A 16,573-nucleotide genomic window follows, 5' to 3' on the forward strand; every position below is an offset into this window, starting at 1 on the left:
GTCCCTCTGGCTCCCTCCCAGTCCCCCCCCGCAGCCCCTCCCAGTGTTCCCAGTTGCCCCACCTGCCCGTGGCTCTGCAGGCACTGCCCGGGGAAGCCCCCCCTTATATCTCCCCCCCTCCCCCCCTCAGCTGCGTCACTGGGGGGGGATGAGGGGGGGGCACCTCAAGGCCACCCCACAGTCACGTCTCAGCCCATGGGACCCCCCCCCCAGCCCCATGGGACCCCCCTGGACACATCCCCCCTCCCCCATGGACCCCCCCAGCCCCATGGGACCCCCCAGCCCCATGGGACCCCCCTGGACACATCCCCCCTCCCCCATGGACCCCCCCCCCAGCCCCATGGGACCCCCCCAGCCCCATAGAACCCCCCAGCCCCATAGAACCCCCCTGGCCACATTCCCCAGCCCCATGGGACCCCCCCAGCCCTACGGGACCCCCCTCCCCCATGGAACCCCCCCCCCCAGCCCCATGGGACCCCCCCAGCCCCATAGAACCCCCCTGGCCACATTCCCCAGCCCCATGGGACCCCCCTGGACACATCCCCCCTCCCCCATGGACCCCCCCCCAGCCCCATGGGACCCCCCCAGCCCCATAGAACCCCCCTGGCCACATTCCCCAGCCCCATGGGACCCCCCTGGACACATCCCCCCTCCCCCATGGACCCCCCCCCCAGCCCCATGGGACCCCCCCAGCCCCATGGGACCCCCCAGACCCACCAGACCCCCCCCAGCCCCATGGGACCCCCCTGGCCACATTCCCCAGCCCCACGGGACCCCTCCAGCCTCATGGGACCCCCCCCAGCCACATTGGACCCCCCCCAGCCCCACAGGACCCCCCAGCCCCACAGGACCCCCCCAGCCCCATAGAACCCCCCTGGCCACATTCCCCCTCCCCCATGGACCCCCCCCAGCCTCACCAGACCCCCCCCAGCCCCACGGGACCCCCCCCCAGCCTCACCACTCCCCCAGCCCCATGGGACCCCCCCAGCCCCACGGGACCCCCCCTCCAGCCTCACCACCCCCCCCAGCCCCATGGGACCCCCCCAGCCTCATGGGACACCCCCCAGCATCACCAGACCCCCCCCCCAGCCTCATGGGAGCCCCCCACAGCCTCACCAACCCCCCCAGCCCCATGGGACCCCCCCAGCCTCATGGGACCCCCCTCAGCCTCACCAACCCCCCCCAGCCCCATGGGACCCCCCCCCAGCCTCACCACCCCCCCAGCTCCATGGGACCCCCCCCCAGCCTCACCACCCCCCCCAACCCCATGGGACCCCCCCCAGCCCCATGGGACCCCCCCCAGCCCCACGGGACCCCCCTCAACTCCCCCCTCCCCTCCCCCCGGTTTATTCTGGGCTGGATGAGGCAAGAGCAAAGGCCCCCAGGGAGGGGGATGGGATGGACAGACAAAGGACAGGTGGGACCCCCCATCCCTCCCCCCCCAGCCCCAAACCCTGCCCCTCCCCCACAGCCCTTTGTTCCTCACACAAAGGGATATTTTTGGGACCCCCCCCCCGACACCCGATCGGCGCCTGACGCCAGCGGCACCTTCACCCCCTGCCCATAGATGGGTCTGGCCACAGGGACCCCCAGGGACCCTCCCAAAGAGTCCCGAGGGGATTGTCCCCTGAAACAGCCCCAAAAGTGACCTCAGTCCATTGGCTTTCAATCAACTTCCTCGGTTTTGCACCAAATTTACTCCAGGTTTGCTCCAAGGGACACAATTTGCCCTCATTTGGCCCAAATCCCCCACTTTTCCCCCCAATTTGCCCCAGATTTCCTCCATTTGACCCCAATTTTCCCACTTTTAGTCCATTTTGCCCCAATTTTCCCACTTTTCCCCCCATTTTGCCCCAATTTGCCCCAGATTTCCTCCATTTGACCCCAAACTTCCCACTTTTCCAACCAATTTGACCCAATTTTCCCACGTTTCCCCCCAATTGCTCTAAGTTCCCCCCAATTTTCCCACTTTTCCACCACTTTGACCCAAATTTCCCACTTTTCCCCCCAAATTTTCCCACTTTTCTTCCATTTTGACCCAAATTCCCAACTTTTCCCCCCAATTTGCCCCAGATTTCCTCCATTTGACCCCAAATTTCCCACTTTTAGTCCATTTTGCCCCAATTTTCCCACTTTCCCCCTATTTTGCCCCAATTTGCCCCAGATTTCCTCCATTTGACCCCAAATTTCCCACTTTTCCAACCAATTTGACCCAATTTTCCCACGTTTCCCCCCAATTGCTCTAATTTCCCCCCAATTTTCCCACTTTTCCACCACTTTGACCCAAATTTCCCACTTTTCCCCCCAAATTTTCCCACTTTTCTTCCATTTTGACCCAAATTCCCAACTTTTCCCCCCAATTTGCCCCAGATTTCCTCCATTTGACCCCAAATTTCCCACTTTTAGTCCATTTTGACCCAATTTTCCCACTTTCCCCCTATTTTGCCCCAATTTGCCCCAGATTTCCTCCATTTGACCCCAAATTTCCCACTTTTCCAACCAATTTGACCCAATTTTCCCACTTTCCCCCCCATTTGCTCTAATTTCCCCCCAATTTTCCCACTTTTCCACCACTTTGACCCAATTTTCCCACTTTTCCTCCATTTTGACCCAAATTCCCCACTTTTCCCCCCAATTTGCCCCAGATTTCCACCATTTGACCCCAAATTTCCCATTTTTCCCTCATTTTGCCCAGATTTCCCACTTTTCCCCCCAATTTGCACCAATTTCCCCCCCAATTTGATCCAGTTTTCCCACTTTTCCTCCACTTTGACCCAAATTTCCCACTTTTCCCCCAATTTTCCCACTTTTCCTCCATTTTGACCCAAATTTCCCACTTTTCCCACACCTTTGCCCCAAATTTCCTCTATTTGACCCCAAATTTCCCACTTTCCCCCCAATTTGCCCCATTTTCCCCCAATTTGATCCAAATTTCCCACTTTTCCCCCAATTTTCCCACTTTTCCTCCATTTTGACCCAAATTCCCCACTTTTCCCCCAATTTGCCCCAGACTTCCTCCATTTGACCCCAAATTCCCCACTTTTCCCCCCAATTTGACCCAATTTTCCCACTTTCCCCCCAATTTTCCCACTTTTAGTCCAATTTGCCCCAATTTTCCCACTTTTCCTCCACTTTGACCCAAATTTCCCACTTTTCCCCCCATTTTGCCCCAATTTTCCCCCAATTTGATCCAGTTTTCCCAGATTTCCCCCATTTGACCCCAATTTTCCCACTTTTCCCCCCATTTTGCCCAAATTTCCCAGTTTTCCCACAATTTGCCCCAATTTTCCCCCCAATTTGATCCAGTTTTCCCACTTTTCCTCCATTTGACCCCAAATTTCCCACTTTTTCTCCATTTTGCCCAAATTTCCTTCATTTGGCCCCAAATTTCCCCATTTTCCTCCATTTTGCGCAAATTCCCCACTTTTCCCCCAATTTGCCCCAATTTTCCCCCCAATTTGATCCAATTTTCCCACTTTTCCTCCACTTTTCCCAAATTTCCCACTTTTCCCCACAATTTGCCCCAGATTTCCTCCATTTGACCCCAAGTTTCCCACTTTTCCAACCAATTTGACCCAATTTTCTCACCTTTCCTCCAATTTTCCCCAATTTTCCCACTTTTAGTCCATTTTGCCCCAATTTTCCCCCCAATTTTCCCATTTTTCCTCCATTTGACCCAATTTTCCCACTTTTTTGTCCAAATTTTCCACTTTCCCCCCAGTTTGCCCAATTTTCCCCCAATTTGATCCAATTTTCCCACTTTTCCTCCACTTTGACCCAAATTTCCCGCTTTTCCCCCCAATTTTCCCACTTTTCCTCCATTTTGACATAAATTCCCCACTTTTCCCACACCTTTGCCCCAAATTTCCTCCATTTGACCGCAAATTTCCCACTTTGACCCAAATTTCCTACTTTTCCCCCCAATTTGCCCCATTTTCCCCCAATTTGATCCAAATTTCCCACTTTTCCCACACCTTTGCCCCAAATTTCTTCATTTGACCCCAAATTTCCCATTTTTGGGTCATTTCTGGGCTTTTTTGAGTCACTTTTGGGGACTTTTGGGGTTCATTTGTTGCCTTTTTTGGCTCCATTTTTATGGCACTTGAGGCTCATTTTTAGGACCATTTTGGGGGATTTTTGGGTCATTTTTGGGTCATTTTTGGGGCTTTTTTGAGTCATTTTTGGGGACTTTGGGGGGGTCATTTGTTGCCATTTTTGGGTCATTTATGGGCCCGTTTTTGGAGTTCATTTTTAGGACCATTTTTGGGCTTTTTTGGGTCATTTTTGGGGACTTTTGGGGTTCATTTGTTGCCATTTTTGGGTCCATTTTTGTATCAGTTTTGGGGTTCATTTTTAGGACCATTTTGGGTCATTTTGGGGGCTTTTTTGAGTCATTTTTGGGGACTTTTGGGGTTCATTTGTTGCCATTTTTGGGTCCATTTTTGTGGCACTTGAGGTTCATTTTTGGGACCATTTTGGGGGCTTTTTTGAGTCTTTTTTGGGGACTTTTGGGGTTCATTTGTTGCCATTTTTGGATCCATTTTTGTGGCAGTTTTGGGGATCATTTTTAGGACCATTTTTGGGTCATTTTTGGGCATTTTTGGGGCTGTTTTGGGGACTTTTGGGGTTCATTTGTTGCCTTTTCTGGCTCCATTTTTATGGCACTTGAGGTTCATTTTTGGGACCATTTTGGGGCTTTTTTGAGTCACTTTTGGGGACTTTTGGGGTTCATTTGTTGCCTTTTTTGGGTCCATTTTTGTATCAGTTTTGGGGTTCATCTTTAGGACCATTTTGGGGGCTTTTTTGAGTTATTTTTGGGGCTGTTTTGGGGATTTTTGGGGTTCATTTGTTGCTTTTTTTTGGCTCCATTTTTATGGCACTTTTGGGGTTCATTTTTAGGACCATTTTGGGTTATTTTGGGGCTATTTTGGTGCCATTTTGGCACCATTTTAGACCCTTTTAAGGAAAATTTGGGGGCTCTTTTGTGTTCTTTTGTGTCATTTTGGAGTCCAATTTTTAGGACCATTTTGAGATTCATTTTTTGGTCCATTTGGGGGCATTTTGGCTTTTTTATGGTAATTTTCTGTGAAGTTTAGGTCATTTGGAGGCCATTTTGGTGCCTTTTTGATCCCATTTTGGGGCCTTTTTGGGCCATTTTATGCCAAGTTTTGGGTCTATTTTTTGATCCCTTTTTGTGTCCATTTTAGGTGCTTTTTGGGCTGATTTGGAGACCTTTTGGGTGCTTTCTATTCCTATTTTAGGTTTTCTTTTTGACCTTTTTAGGGCTCCTTTTCTGGGACCTTTTTGCATCCCTCATTGGGTTCTTTTTTTGGTCCTTTTGGGGTCCTTTTTGCACATTTTATCCATTTTTCGTCCATTTTTGGGTCCATTTCGCACCTTTTTGTCCCTTTTCGCACCTTTTGGTCCATTTTTGGCTCCGTTTTGCACCTTTCTGTCCCTTTTCGCACCTTTTGGGGCCCATTTGGTCCATTTTTGGCTCCGTTTTGCACCTTTTTGTCCCTTTTCGCACCTTTTGGTCCATTTTTGGGTCCGTTTTGCACCTTTTTGTCCCTTTTCGCACCTTTTGGGGTCCATTTGGTCCATTTTTGGTCTTTTTTGTACCTTTTCCCCACCTTTTTCAGGTTTATTTGTCCCGTTTGTGCCCTTTTGGTCCATTTTGGGCTCTTTTAGCATCTTTTTGCGTCTTTCAAGGTGCTTTTTGCCCTTTTGCACCTTTTGGAACCTGATTTTGGTCCTTTCCGGCCCATTTTTGGGCCCTTTTTTACCGCTCTTGGGACTCTTCCGCGCCCCCCCACAACAGAGGCGCGGCGGCCATATCCTTCCGCCACACCAACCAATCACAACGCGCTTTCCCCGGCGGGGGCGGGCTCAAGGGAGGGCGCAGCCAATGGGAGGCGCTGTCGCAGCGAAGGGGATGAGCGCGCAAGGGCGGGAAAGCGGCAGTCGGCGGCGGGACGGCGCGGGGGCTGGATCGGTAAGGGCCGTGGCAGCGGTGGTGGGGGGAGGCTTTTGGCGCTCGATCCGCGCTTCCCAACCCCTTCTCCCGACCCGCTGTTCCCCCCGTCGCCTTCAGCCGCGGCCGAACGGGGTTTTAGCGGCGTCGCAAAGCAGCGCTCGAGCGGCTCCTTCTTCACCCTCCCGAGAGACGAACCAAACTCGGGCGGATTTTGGGGGGTCGCACACGTTTCCTGGCGGTTTTGGGGCGTTTTCGGGGTGTTTTTAAAGCGGGAGTGTGGGTGTGGAGGCGCTGAAGCCGCAAAATGGCGGCGGGCGGGAAGGGGGGGGGGGGGGCGGATTTATCCCGTTTTAACGCCCGTTTTATCGTTTCTTTCTCCTCATCGCCCGACTCATAATTAACACAACCCTTAATTAACTGATTGTAATTAAGATATCGGCGATCCGCGGCGTTTTAAGCGCCTTTTTGGGGTGTTGTGGGGCGAGTTCAGGGCGGCTTTTGCCTCCGCGCCGCGTGACCGCGCGCCGTCCCTGTGTTAAAAACCTCCAAAATCGCCTTTTTTTACCCCAAATTGAACCATTTTCACCCCTTTTTTAAAAGAAATCCCTATTTTTAATCTTTTAGGGGCTTTATCAACCCATATTTAATCACTTTTTCGCTCAGTTTTGCCCTTTCCCCCTCACGTTGACGCTTTTTTCCCTGCTACTTAAAAACCTCCAAAACCCTTTTTTTGGCCACAAATTGACCATTTTCACCCTCTTAAACCCCATTTCCACTGGTTTTGCCCCAGACACCCCTCATCTTGCCTCAGTTCCCCTCATTTTCACCGTTTTGGGGCTTTTTTAACCCTTTATTTAATCACTTTTTACCTTGGTTTTGGCCTTTCTCTCCCCCTCACATTTCCCCTTCTACTTAAAAGCCTCCAAAACCCCTTATTTTGCCCCAAATTCACCATTTCCACCCTTTGAAAAACCATTTCCCCTCATTTTGCCCAAGTTCGCTTCATTTTTATCATTTTGGGGCTTTTTAAATCGTCATTTAGTCAGTTTTTGGTCACTTTTACCTTCCCCCCCTTCCCAATGTTCATTTTCTGCTACTTAACACCCAAAACCCCCTTTTTGCCCCCAAATTAACCATTTTCACCCTTCAAAAAACCCCACTTCCCCTCATTTTCCCCCATTCCCACTCATTTTCCATAGCTTTGAGGCTTTTTAAACCATTATTGAGTCACTTTTTACCTTAATTTTCCCCTTCTCCTACTAAAAACCTCCCAAATGTTTTGTTTTGATCAATTTAACCCAAATTTGGTCATTTTTGAGCTATTTCAGGTCATTTTTAACCCTTTTCCTGCCACTTTTAACCTCAATTTGTGCCTTTTTCACCCAATTTCCCCTCACAACCCATTTCCCCCCAAAACCTTCCAAAACCCATTTTTGCCCCTTTTTTTCCTTCCATATTCACCATTTTTAACAAAATTTGATCATTTTTCACCTCGTTTTTCTCTTTTAACCATTTCTGATCATTTTTAACCCCTTTTCTGCCCTTTTTTCACCTCACTTTGTACCTTTTTTACTCCAGTTTTCCCTTCACAACGCATTTTCCCGCCATTTCCCAAAAAACCCCTTTTTCTCCAAAAAACCCACATTTTCCCCCTCAAATTCCTCATTTTTAACCCTTTCCCTCCATTTTTAACCATTTTTTTACTGTTTTCATTCACTTTCAACCCTCAAAACCCCAATTTGATGAGTTTTTTACCTCAGAGTTGTTCTTCAACCCCTTTTCAACCTCAAAACCGCTTCAAAACGACCCAAAATCGAGGGTTTTTTTACCTCTACATCCCAAAAATGTTCAAATTTAATCAATTTGTTAATAATTACTTAATTTACATCAGATTTACCCATTTTTGGGTCGTTTTTAACCCTTTTCCTCTCTCTTTTTCCCCCTCAGGAGGTCGAATCCCAACGTGGAATTTCAGCCGCTTTCAGACGGTCCCAAAATTGGTCGATTTTGGGGTTTCCAGCCCTGAAAATAAAGGATTTTTTGGCAAGGTTTTGGTAGTTCTGAAAGTTGGGGGTGGGGTTATGCAAATGATATGGTAATGAGGGGGTGGGGAAGGGAAAATTGAGTCATAAAGGGGCAAAAAAAGGGGAAATTGGTTAAAAAAGGGGAAATGGGGCAAAAATGGAGCAGAGAAAAGGGGGAAATTGGTGCAAGAAAGGGGGAAAGTGGGTAAAAAGGGGAAAAGTGGCCAAAGAAATGGATAAGAATGAGTCCAAAAGGGGGAAAAGTTACTGGGATGAACTGGGATGGGGTTTGGGGGCACTGGGATGGGGTTTTGGGGCACTGGGATGGACTGGGATAGGGTTTTGGGGCACTGGGATGGGGTTTGGGGGCACTGGGATGGACTGGGATGAGATTTTGGGGCACTGGGATGAAGTGGGATGGGTTTTGGGGCACTGGGATGAACTGGGATGGGTTTTGGGGCACTGGGATGAACTGGGATGGGGTTTTGGGGCACTGGGATGGGGTTTGGGGTCACTGGGATGGACTGGGATGAGATTTTGGGGCACTGGGATGAACTGGGATGGGGTTTGGGGGCACTGGGATGAACTGGGATGAGGTTTTGGGGCACTGGGATGAACTGGGATGAGGTTTTGGGGCACTGGGATGGGATTTTGGGGCACTGGGATGAACTGGGATTAGATTTTGGGGCACTGGGATGGGATTTTGGGGCACTGGGATGAACTGGGATGAGGTTTTGGGGCACTGGGATGGGGTTTGGGAGCACTGGGATGAACTGGGATGGGGTTTGGGGGCACTGGGATGAACTGGGATGAGGTTTTGGGGCACTGGGATGAACTGGGATGGGGTTTGGGGGCACTGGGATGGACTGGGATGGGTTTTGGGGCACTGGGATGGACTGGGATGAGGTTTTGGGGCACTGGGATGGACTGGGATGGGGTTTGGGAGCACTGGGATGAACTGGGATGAGGTTTTGGGGCACTGGGATGAACTGGGATGGGGTTTTGGGGCACTGGGATGGGATTTTGGGGCACTGGGATGAACTGGGATGAGGTTTTGGGGCACTGGGATGGGGTTTGGGATCACTAGGATGGACTGGGATGAGGTTTTGGGGCACTGGGATGAACTGGGATGGGGTTTTGGGGCACTGGGATGAGGTTTTGGGGCACTGGGATGGACTGGGATGAGATTTTGGGGCACTGGGATGGGGTTTTGGGGCACTGGCCGTACTGGGATGTTACTTGGATGAACTGGTGTGTTACTGGGAGACAGTGGGGTGTTACTGGGATGAAGTGGGATGGGGTTTGGGGGCACTGGGCTATAGTGGGATGTTACTGGGATGGGGTTTTGAGGCACTGGACTGTACTGGGAGGCACTGGGATGTTACTGGGATGAAGTGGGAAGGAGTTTTGAGGCACTGGGCTGTACTGGGAGGCACTGGGGTGTTACTGGGATGGGGTTTTGAGGCACTGGGCTGTACTGGGAGGCACTGGGTGTTACTGGGATGAACTGGGAGGGGGTTTGGGAGGGTTTAGGCGTGCTGGGCTGTACTAGGGTGTTACTGGGATGGGGTTTGGAGTTACTGGGAGGCGCTGAGGCGTTACTGGGATGAACTGGGAGGGGGTTTTGAGGCACTGGGCTGTACTGGGAGGCACTGGGGTGTTACTGGGATGAACTGGGAGGGGGTTTTGAGGCACTGGGCTGTACTGGGAGGCACTGGGGCGTTACTGGGATGAACTGGGAGACACTGGGAAGAAAAGTCCCGTTTTCTGGCAAAACTGTCCCGTTCTGCAGCCAAAAAAAGGCTCGGAAATGGTACCAAAATGACCCAAAACCAGCCCAAAATGACCCAAAACGGCCCCGAAGGGACGAACGACGCTGGTCAATGAGTGGGCGGTGCCTCGGCGCATGATTTGCATAGCCACGCCCCCTCGCGGGGACTCAGCCAATGGGAGCGAGGGGGCGGGGCCAAGGGTCCGTCGGGCCGGTTTTGGGGCGTTTTTGGGACATTTTGGGTCAATTTTTGGGTTTGTTTTTTTGGGACCATTTTTAGGCGTTTTCTGAGCACTTTTGGCCTTGCTGTAGAACAGATTTAGGACTCTGGGGCCATCTGGGGGCTGTTTTGGGGCCATTTGTGCCATTTTTGGGTCATTTTGGGGGTTCATTTTTAGGACCATTTTTGGGGCTTTTTGGGGCTTTTTTGAGTCATTTTTGGGGACTTTTGGGGTTCATTTGTTGCCATTTTTGGGTCCATTTTTGTGGCAGTTTTGGGGTTCATTTTTAGGACCATTTTTGGGGCATTTTCAGGCATTTTTGGGGCTGTTTTGGGGACTTTTGGGGTTCATTTGTTGCCATTTTTGGGTCATTTTTGGGCATTTTTGGGGCTGTTTTGGGGACTTTTGGGGGTCATTTGTTGCCTTTTCTGGCTCCATTTTTATGGCACTTTTGGGGTTCATTTTTAGGGCAATTTTTGGGGCTTTTTGGGTCATTTTGGGGCTTTTTTGAGTAATTTTTGGGGACTTTTGGGGTTCATTTGTTGCCATTTTTGGGTCCATTTTTTATGGCACTTTTGAGGTTCATTTTCAGGACCATTTTTGGGGCTTTTTGAGTCATTTTGGGGCTGTTTTGGGGACTTTTGGGGTTCATTTGTTGCCATTTTTGGGTCATTTATGGGCCCTTTTTGGGACCATTTTTGGGCTTTTTGGGGGCTGTTTTGGGAACTTTTGGAGTCATTTGTTGCCATTTTTATGGCAGTTTTATGGCACTTTTGGGGTTCTTTTTCAGGACCATTTTTGGGTCATTGAGTCATTTTTGGGGACTTTTGGGGTTCATTTGTTGCCATTTTTGGGTCATTTATGGGCCCGTTTTTGGGGTTCATTTTTAGGACCATTTTTGGCTCATTTTCGGGCATTTTGGGGGCTGTTTTGGGGACTTTTGGGGTTCATTTGTTGCCTTTTTGAGGTGAAAGGAGCAGATTTTGGGGCACCCAGCATTGTTTTGGGTCTGAATTTGACCTATTTTGGGGTGAAATGAGCAGGTTTTGGGGCCACTCAGCATCATTTTGGGGTGAAATGAGCCAGTTTTGGGTTGAAACGAGCAGGTTTTTGGGCACCCACCATCGCTTTGGGTCTGAATTTGACCCATTTTGGGCTGAAATGAGCAGGATTTGGGGTGCAATGAGCAGGTTTTGGGGCACCCAGAGAGGCTTTGGGGTGCAAGGAGCTGTTTTTGGGGTGCAATGAGCAGATTTGGGGCCACTCAGCATCATTTTAGGGTGAATTTGACCTATTTGGGGGTGAAATGAGCAGCTTTTGGGGTGCAAGGAGCAGATTTGGGGCCACTCAGCATCATTTTGGGTTGAAATGAGCAGGGTTTGGGGCACCCACCATTGCTTTGGGTCTGAATTTGACCTGTTTTGGGGTAAATTGAGCAGGTTTTGGGGTGAAATGAGCAGATTTGGGGGTGTAAAGAGCAGATTTGGGACCACTCAGCATCATTTTGGGGTTGAAATGAGCAGGTTTTGGGTTGAAATTAGCAGATTTGGGGGTGCAAAGAGCAGATTTGGGACACCCAGCATCATTTTGGGGTGAAATGAGCAGGTTTTGGGTTGAAACGAGCAGGTTTTGGGGCCACTCAGCATCATTTTGGGGTGAAATGAGCAGGTTTTGAGTTGAAATGAGCAGATTTTGGTGCACCTTCATCATTTTGCATCTGAATTTGACCCATTTTGGGGTGAAATGAGCAGATTTTGGGGTGAAATGAGCAGGTTTTGGATTGAAATGAGCAGGTTTTGGCGCCACTCAGCATCATTTTGGGTTGAAATGAGCAGATTTTGGGTTGAAACGAGCAGGTTTTGGGGCCACTCAGCATCATTTTGGGGTGAAATGAGCCAGTTTTGGGTTGAAATGAGCAGGTTTTTGGGCACCCGCCATCGCTTTGGGTCTGAATTTGACCTATTTTGGGCTGAAATGAGCAGGATTTGGGATTGCAATGAGCACTTTGCTCTTTTTTCAACCCCATTTATGACCTTTTGCCCCGTTTCAGCTGCTTCCAGCCTCATTTTTGCTCCTTCTGCCACTTTTAGACCTGTTGCCCCTTGTCAGGGTCCTCCCTCCGTCCCTCTTGCTCCCCCCTCACACCCCCCTCACCCTCCCCCCCCTTTCCCCACGTCCTCCCCGTGCCCTTGTCCCCTCCCCAGCACCTGTCCCAGTCCCAGCCTGGCCATGGGGTGCTGTGGGGGCTTGGTGCGGGCGCTGAGCCGGGGGGCAGCCGCCGTCTTGGGGTCCCCGTCCTTCCCCCGCGCCCACGCGCTGCTCCTGGCGCTCCTCGTGGCGCTGGGCCCCGTCCTCAAGGCCCGAGCGGACCCCCACAGCCTCTTGGCCTCCCCCCACAACCTGCTGGAGACGTGAGTGGGGCTGCTGGGGGGTGAGGGGTGGGGTGGGGGGCTGAGGGGGGAGGGGGACTATGGGGGTGGGGGGGGGTCTCTGGGGTGGGGCTGGGGAGGGATGGGGGTCTCCCTGTAGGGTTTGGGTCTGGGAGGGTCTCTAGGGGGTGTCTGTAGGGCTCTGGGGGTCTCTTTGTGGGGTTTGGGGCTGGGGGGATCACTATGGGGCTGGGGAGGGGAATCTATGGGTCTGGGGGGTGTGGGGCTGGGAGGGTCTCTGTGGGGCTGGGGGGTGTCTATAGGGGTCTGGGGGTCTCTCTGTGGGGTTTGGGCCTGGGAGAGTCTGGGGGGTGTCTGTAGGGGTCTGGGGGTCTCTCTGTGGGGTTTGGGGCTGGGAGAGTCTGGGGGGTGTCTGTAGGGGTCTGGGGGTCTCTCTGTGAGGTCTGGGGCTTGGAGGGTCTCTGTGGGGCTGGGGGGTGTCTATAGGGGTCTGGGGGTCTCTCTGTGGGGTTTGGGGCTGGGAGGGTCTCTGTGGGGCTGGGGGTGTCTATATGGGTCTGGGGTTCTCTCTGTGGGGTTTGGGGCTGGGAGGGTCTCTGTGGGGCTGGGGGTGTCTATATGGGTCTGGGGTTCTCTCTGTGGGGTTTGGGGCTTGGAGGGTCTCTGTGGGGCTGGGGGGTGTCTATAGGGGTCTGGGGGTCTCTCTGTGGGTTTTGGGGCTGGGAGGGTCTCTGTGGGGCTGGGGGTGTCTATATGGGTCTGGGGGTCTCTCTGTGGGGTTTGGGGCTTAGGGGGTCACTGTGGGGCTGGGGAGGGGGATCTGTATGGGTCTGGGGTCTCTCTGTGAGGTCTGGGACTGGGAGGGTCTCTGTTGGGCTGGGGGGATGTCTGTATGGGTCTGGGGGTCTCTCTGTGGGGTTTGGGTCTGGGAGGGTCTCTGTGGGGCTGGGGGGGTCTCTCGGGGGTGGGGATCTGTATGGGTCTGGGGGTCTCCCTGCAGCATCTGTGACTGGAGGGGTGTCACTATGGGTCTGGAGGGGGTCTTTACGGGTCTGGGGGGGGGTCTCTGTGGGGCTGGGGAGGGGGATCTGTGTGGGTCTGGGGGTCTCTCTGTGGGGCTGGGGAGGGGGATCTGTGTGGGTCTGGGGGTCTCTCTGTGGGGCTGGGGAGGGGGATCTGTGTGGGTCTGGGGCTGTTGGAGACACCCCTGGACCTCTGAACCCACACTGACAGCCCCAGACCCACAGAGACACCCCCAGTCTCTTGGGGTCTGGGGCTGTCTGTGGGTTCAGAGGTCCAGGGGTGTCTCTGTGGGTCCGGTTCTGTCTCTGTGGGTCTGGGGTTGTCTCTAGGGGTCCAGGACTGTCCATGTGGGTCTGGACTCTCTCTCTGGGTCTGGGGTGTCTCTGTGGGTCTGGGCTGTCACTCTGGGTCCAGTTCTGTGTCTGTGGGTGTCTCTGGGGGTCTGGGGCTCTCAGTGTGGGTCCAGGGGTGTCTCTGTGGGTCTGGGGCTGTTGATGTGGGTCTGGGATGTCGCTATGGGTCTGGGGCTGTTGATGTGGGTCTGGGATGTCACTATGGGTCTGGGGCTGTTGCTGTAGGTCTGGGGTGTCTCTGTGTGTCCGGGGCTGTCGCTGTGGGTCCGGGGCTGTCCCTATGGATGCGGGGCTGTCCCTATGGATCCAGAGCTGTCCCTATGGGTCTGGGCTGTCCCTATGGATCCAGAGCTGTCCCTATGGGTCTGGGCTGTCCCTATGGGTCTGGGGCTATCACTATGGGTCTGGGGCTGTCGCTATCGGTCTGGGCTGTCCCTATGGGTTTGGGCTCTCACTATGGATCTGGGCTGTCCCTATGGGTCTGACCTGTCACTATGGATCCGGGGCTGTCCCTATGGGTCTGACCTGTCACTATGGATCCGGGGCTGTCCCTATGGGTCTGACCTGTCCCTATGGGTCTGGGGATGTTGCTATGGGTCTGACCTGTCCCTATGGGTCTGGGGCTGTCCCTATGGGTCTGGGGCTCTCCCTATGGGTCTGGGGCTGTCCCTATGGGTCTGGGCTGTCCCTATGGGTCTGGGGCTGTCCCTATGGGTCTGAGCTGTCCCTATGGGTCTGGGGCTGTCCCTATGGGTCTGGGCTGTCCCTATGGGTCTGGGGCTGTCCCTATGGGTCTGAGCTCTCCCTATGGGTCTGGGGCTGTCCCTATGGGTCTGGGCTCTCCCTATGGGTCTGGGGCTGTCCCTATGGGTCAGACCCGTCCCCACACATCCCCTCCTTCCCCATCTCCCCTCCGCAGGCGCCTGGTGGCCTCGGCCGGCGGCTGGAGCACGCTGCTGCTGGCGGCGCTGGCGGTGGCCACGCTGCCCCTGTCGCGGCCGCGCTGGCGGGTGCTGCTGCGCGCTCTGTGCCGCTGGCTGGTGGCCGCCGCCTTGGCCCGCGCCGCTCCCCGGCTCTGGGCCGCCCTGGAGGCCGCCAGCGGCCGCTGCCTCAGCCCCGCGCCCGGCGGCGTCCTGCTGCTGCCCCTGGACGAGCCGCGGAGCTGCCGGGCGCAGGGGCATCGCTGGGAGGGTTTCGGGGGCTCCCCGCAGGCCTTCGCTCTGGTGCACTGCGGGTTGGGCTTGGCCGAAGAGGTTGGTGCTTTGGGTCGGGGGCTTTATCCTGCTTGGAGGAGGAGGAGGAGGAGGAGGAAGGAGCGTGAGGAAGGTGAGAAGATGGGGTGGGAAGGGGATGAGTGGAGGAGCCAGGGAGGAGCGCAGGGGAGAGAGGAGGGAGCGGTGAGGATGGGCTGGAGGCATGGGGAACGTCAGTGGGTGGGTGGGGGGAGACAGGAAGGACCTCAGAGGGTGAGATGGGGCCATGAAGAACCTCAGAAGATGAGATGGGGCCATGAAGAACCTCAGGAGATGAGGTGGGGCCATGAAGAACCTCCAAGAGTGAGATGGGGCCATGTAGGACCTCCAAGAGTGAGATGGAGCCATGAAGGACCTCAAAAGGCGAGATGGGGCCATGAAGAACCTCCAAGAGTGAGATGGGGCCATGAAGAACCTCCAAAGGCGAGATTGGGCCATGAAGAACCTCAAAAGGCGAGATGGGGCCATGAAGAACCTCCAAGAGTGAGATGGAGCCATGAAGGACCTCAACAGATGAGATGGAGCCATGAAGAACCTCCAAGAGTGAGATGGAGCCATGAAGGACCTCAACAGATGAGATGGAGCCATGAAGAACCTCCAAGAGTGAGATGGAGCCATGAAGAACCTCCAAGAGTTAGATGGAGCCATGAAGAACCTCCAAGAGTGAGATGGAGCCATGAAGAACCTCAAAAGGTGAGATGGGGCCATGAAGAACCTCCAAGAGTTAGATGGGGCCCTGAAGGACCTCAGGAGATGAGGTGGGGCCATGAAGAACCACAAAGGACAAGATGGGGCCATGAGGAACCTCAACATCCAGGTTGGGCCACCCCTGAAGGCCCCTGGTCTCCTGGCTGGGCCACATCTGAAGCAGGGTGGGAGGTGCCACCCTCCTCTTCCTCCAAGCCCAAGAGGACCCAGATGTTCTGGAGCTGGTTGTTCCGAGTCTTCCCATTGGCTGGCTTGGTTTTGGGGGGCACACCGGCAAGAAGGTGGTCACCTTCACCCATGGGACCACCATCACCCATGGGACCACCATCACCCATGAGGCCACCATCACCCATGAGGCCACCATCACCTGGTGACATCGAACCCCCGCACTGGTCCCGAGGTTCTGGGTGGCAGGAGGATGATGATGACCTGGAGGAAGGCCCCAGGCATCCAGGAACCGCCCTGTGCCTCATCTTCCTCCTCAACGTGGCTTTGGTGGTGGTCTGGCTGCTCCTGTTGGCCGTCACCTTGGCCTACCGGCACGACTGGCCGCGCAACACCGCCGGCGCCGCCTTGGGTTGGGCGGCTTGGGCTGTCACCTACCGCTTCTGGTACCGCTACCCGTGTTCTCCTGGGCCACCTGGGCTGGGACTTCCATGGCCTGGGGGGACTTGGGATGGTCCCAGGTGGTCAGGAGACCCCAAGTGACCAGGACAAGCCAAGAATGAACCCAGGAGGAGCCAACTGTCCTGGAGAACCTCAAGTGTCCAAGATGGTCCCAACTGACCAGGAGACCCCAACTGGCCAAGAGACCCCAAGGACCCAGGAGGAGCCAACTGCCATGGAGAACCTC

The sequence above is a fragment of the Colius striatus genome, unplaced genomic scaffold, assembly GCF_028858725.1.
Source record: "Colius striatus isolate bColStr4 unplaced genomic scaffold, bColStr4.1.hap1 scaffold_34, whole genome shotgun sequence".
NCBI lineage: Eukaryota > Metazoa > Chordata > Aves > Coliiformes > Coliidae > Colius > Colius striatus.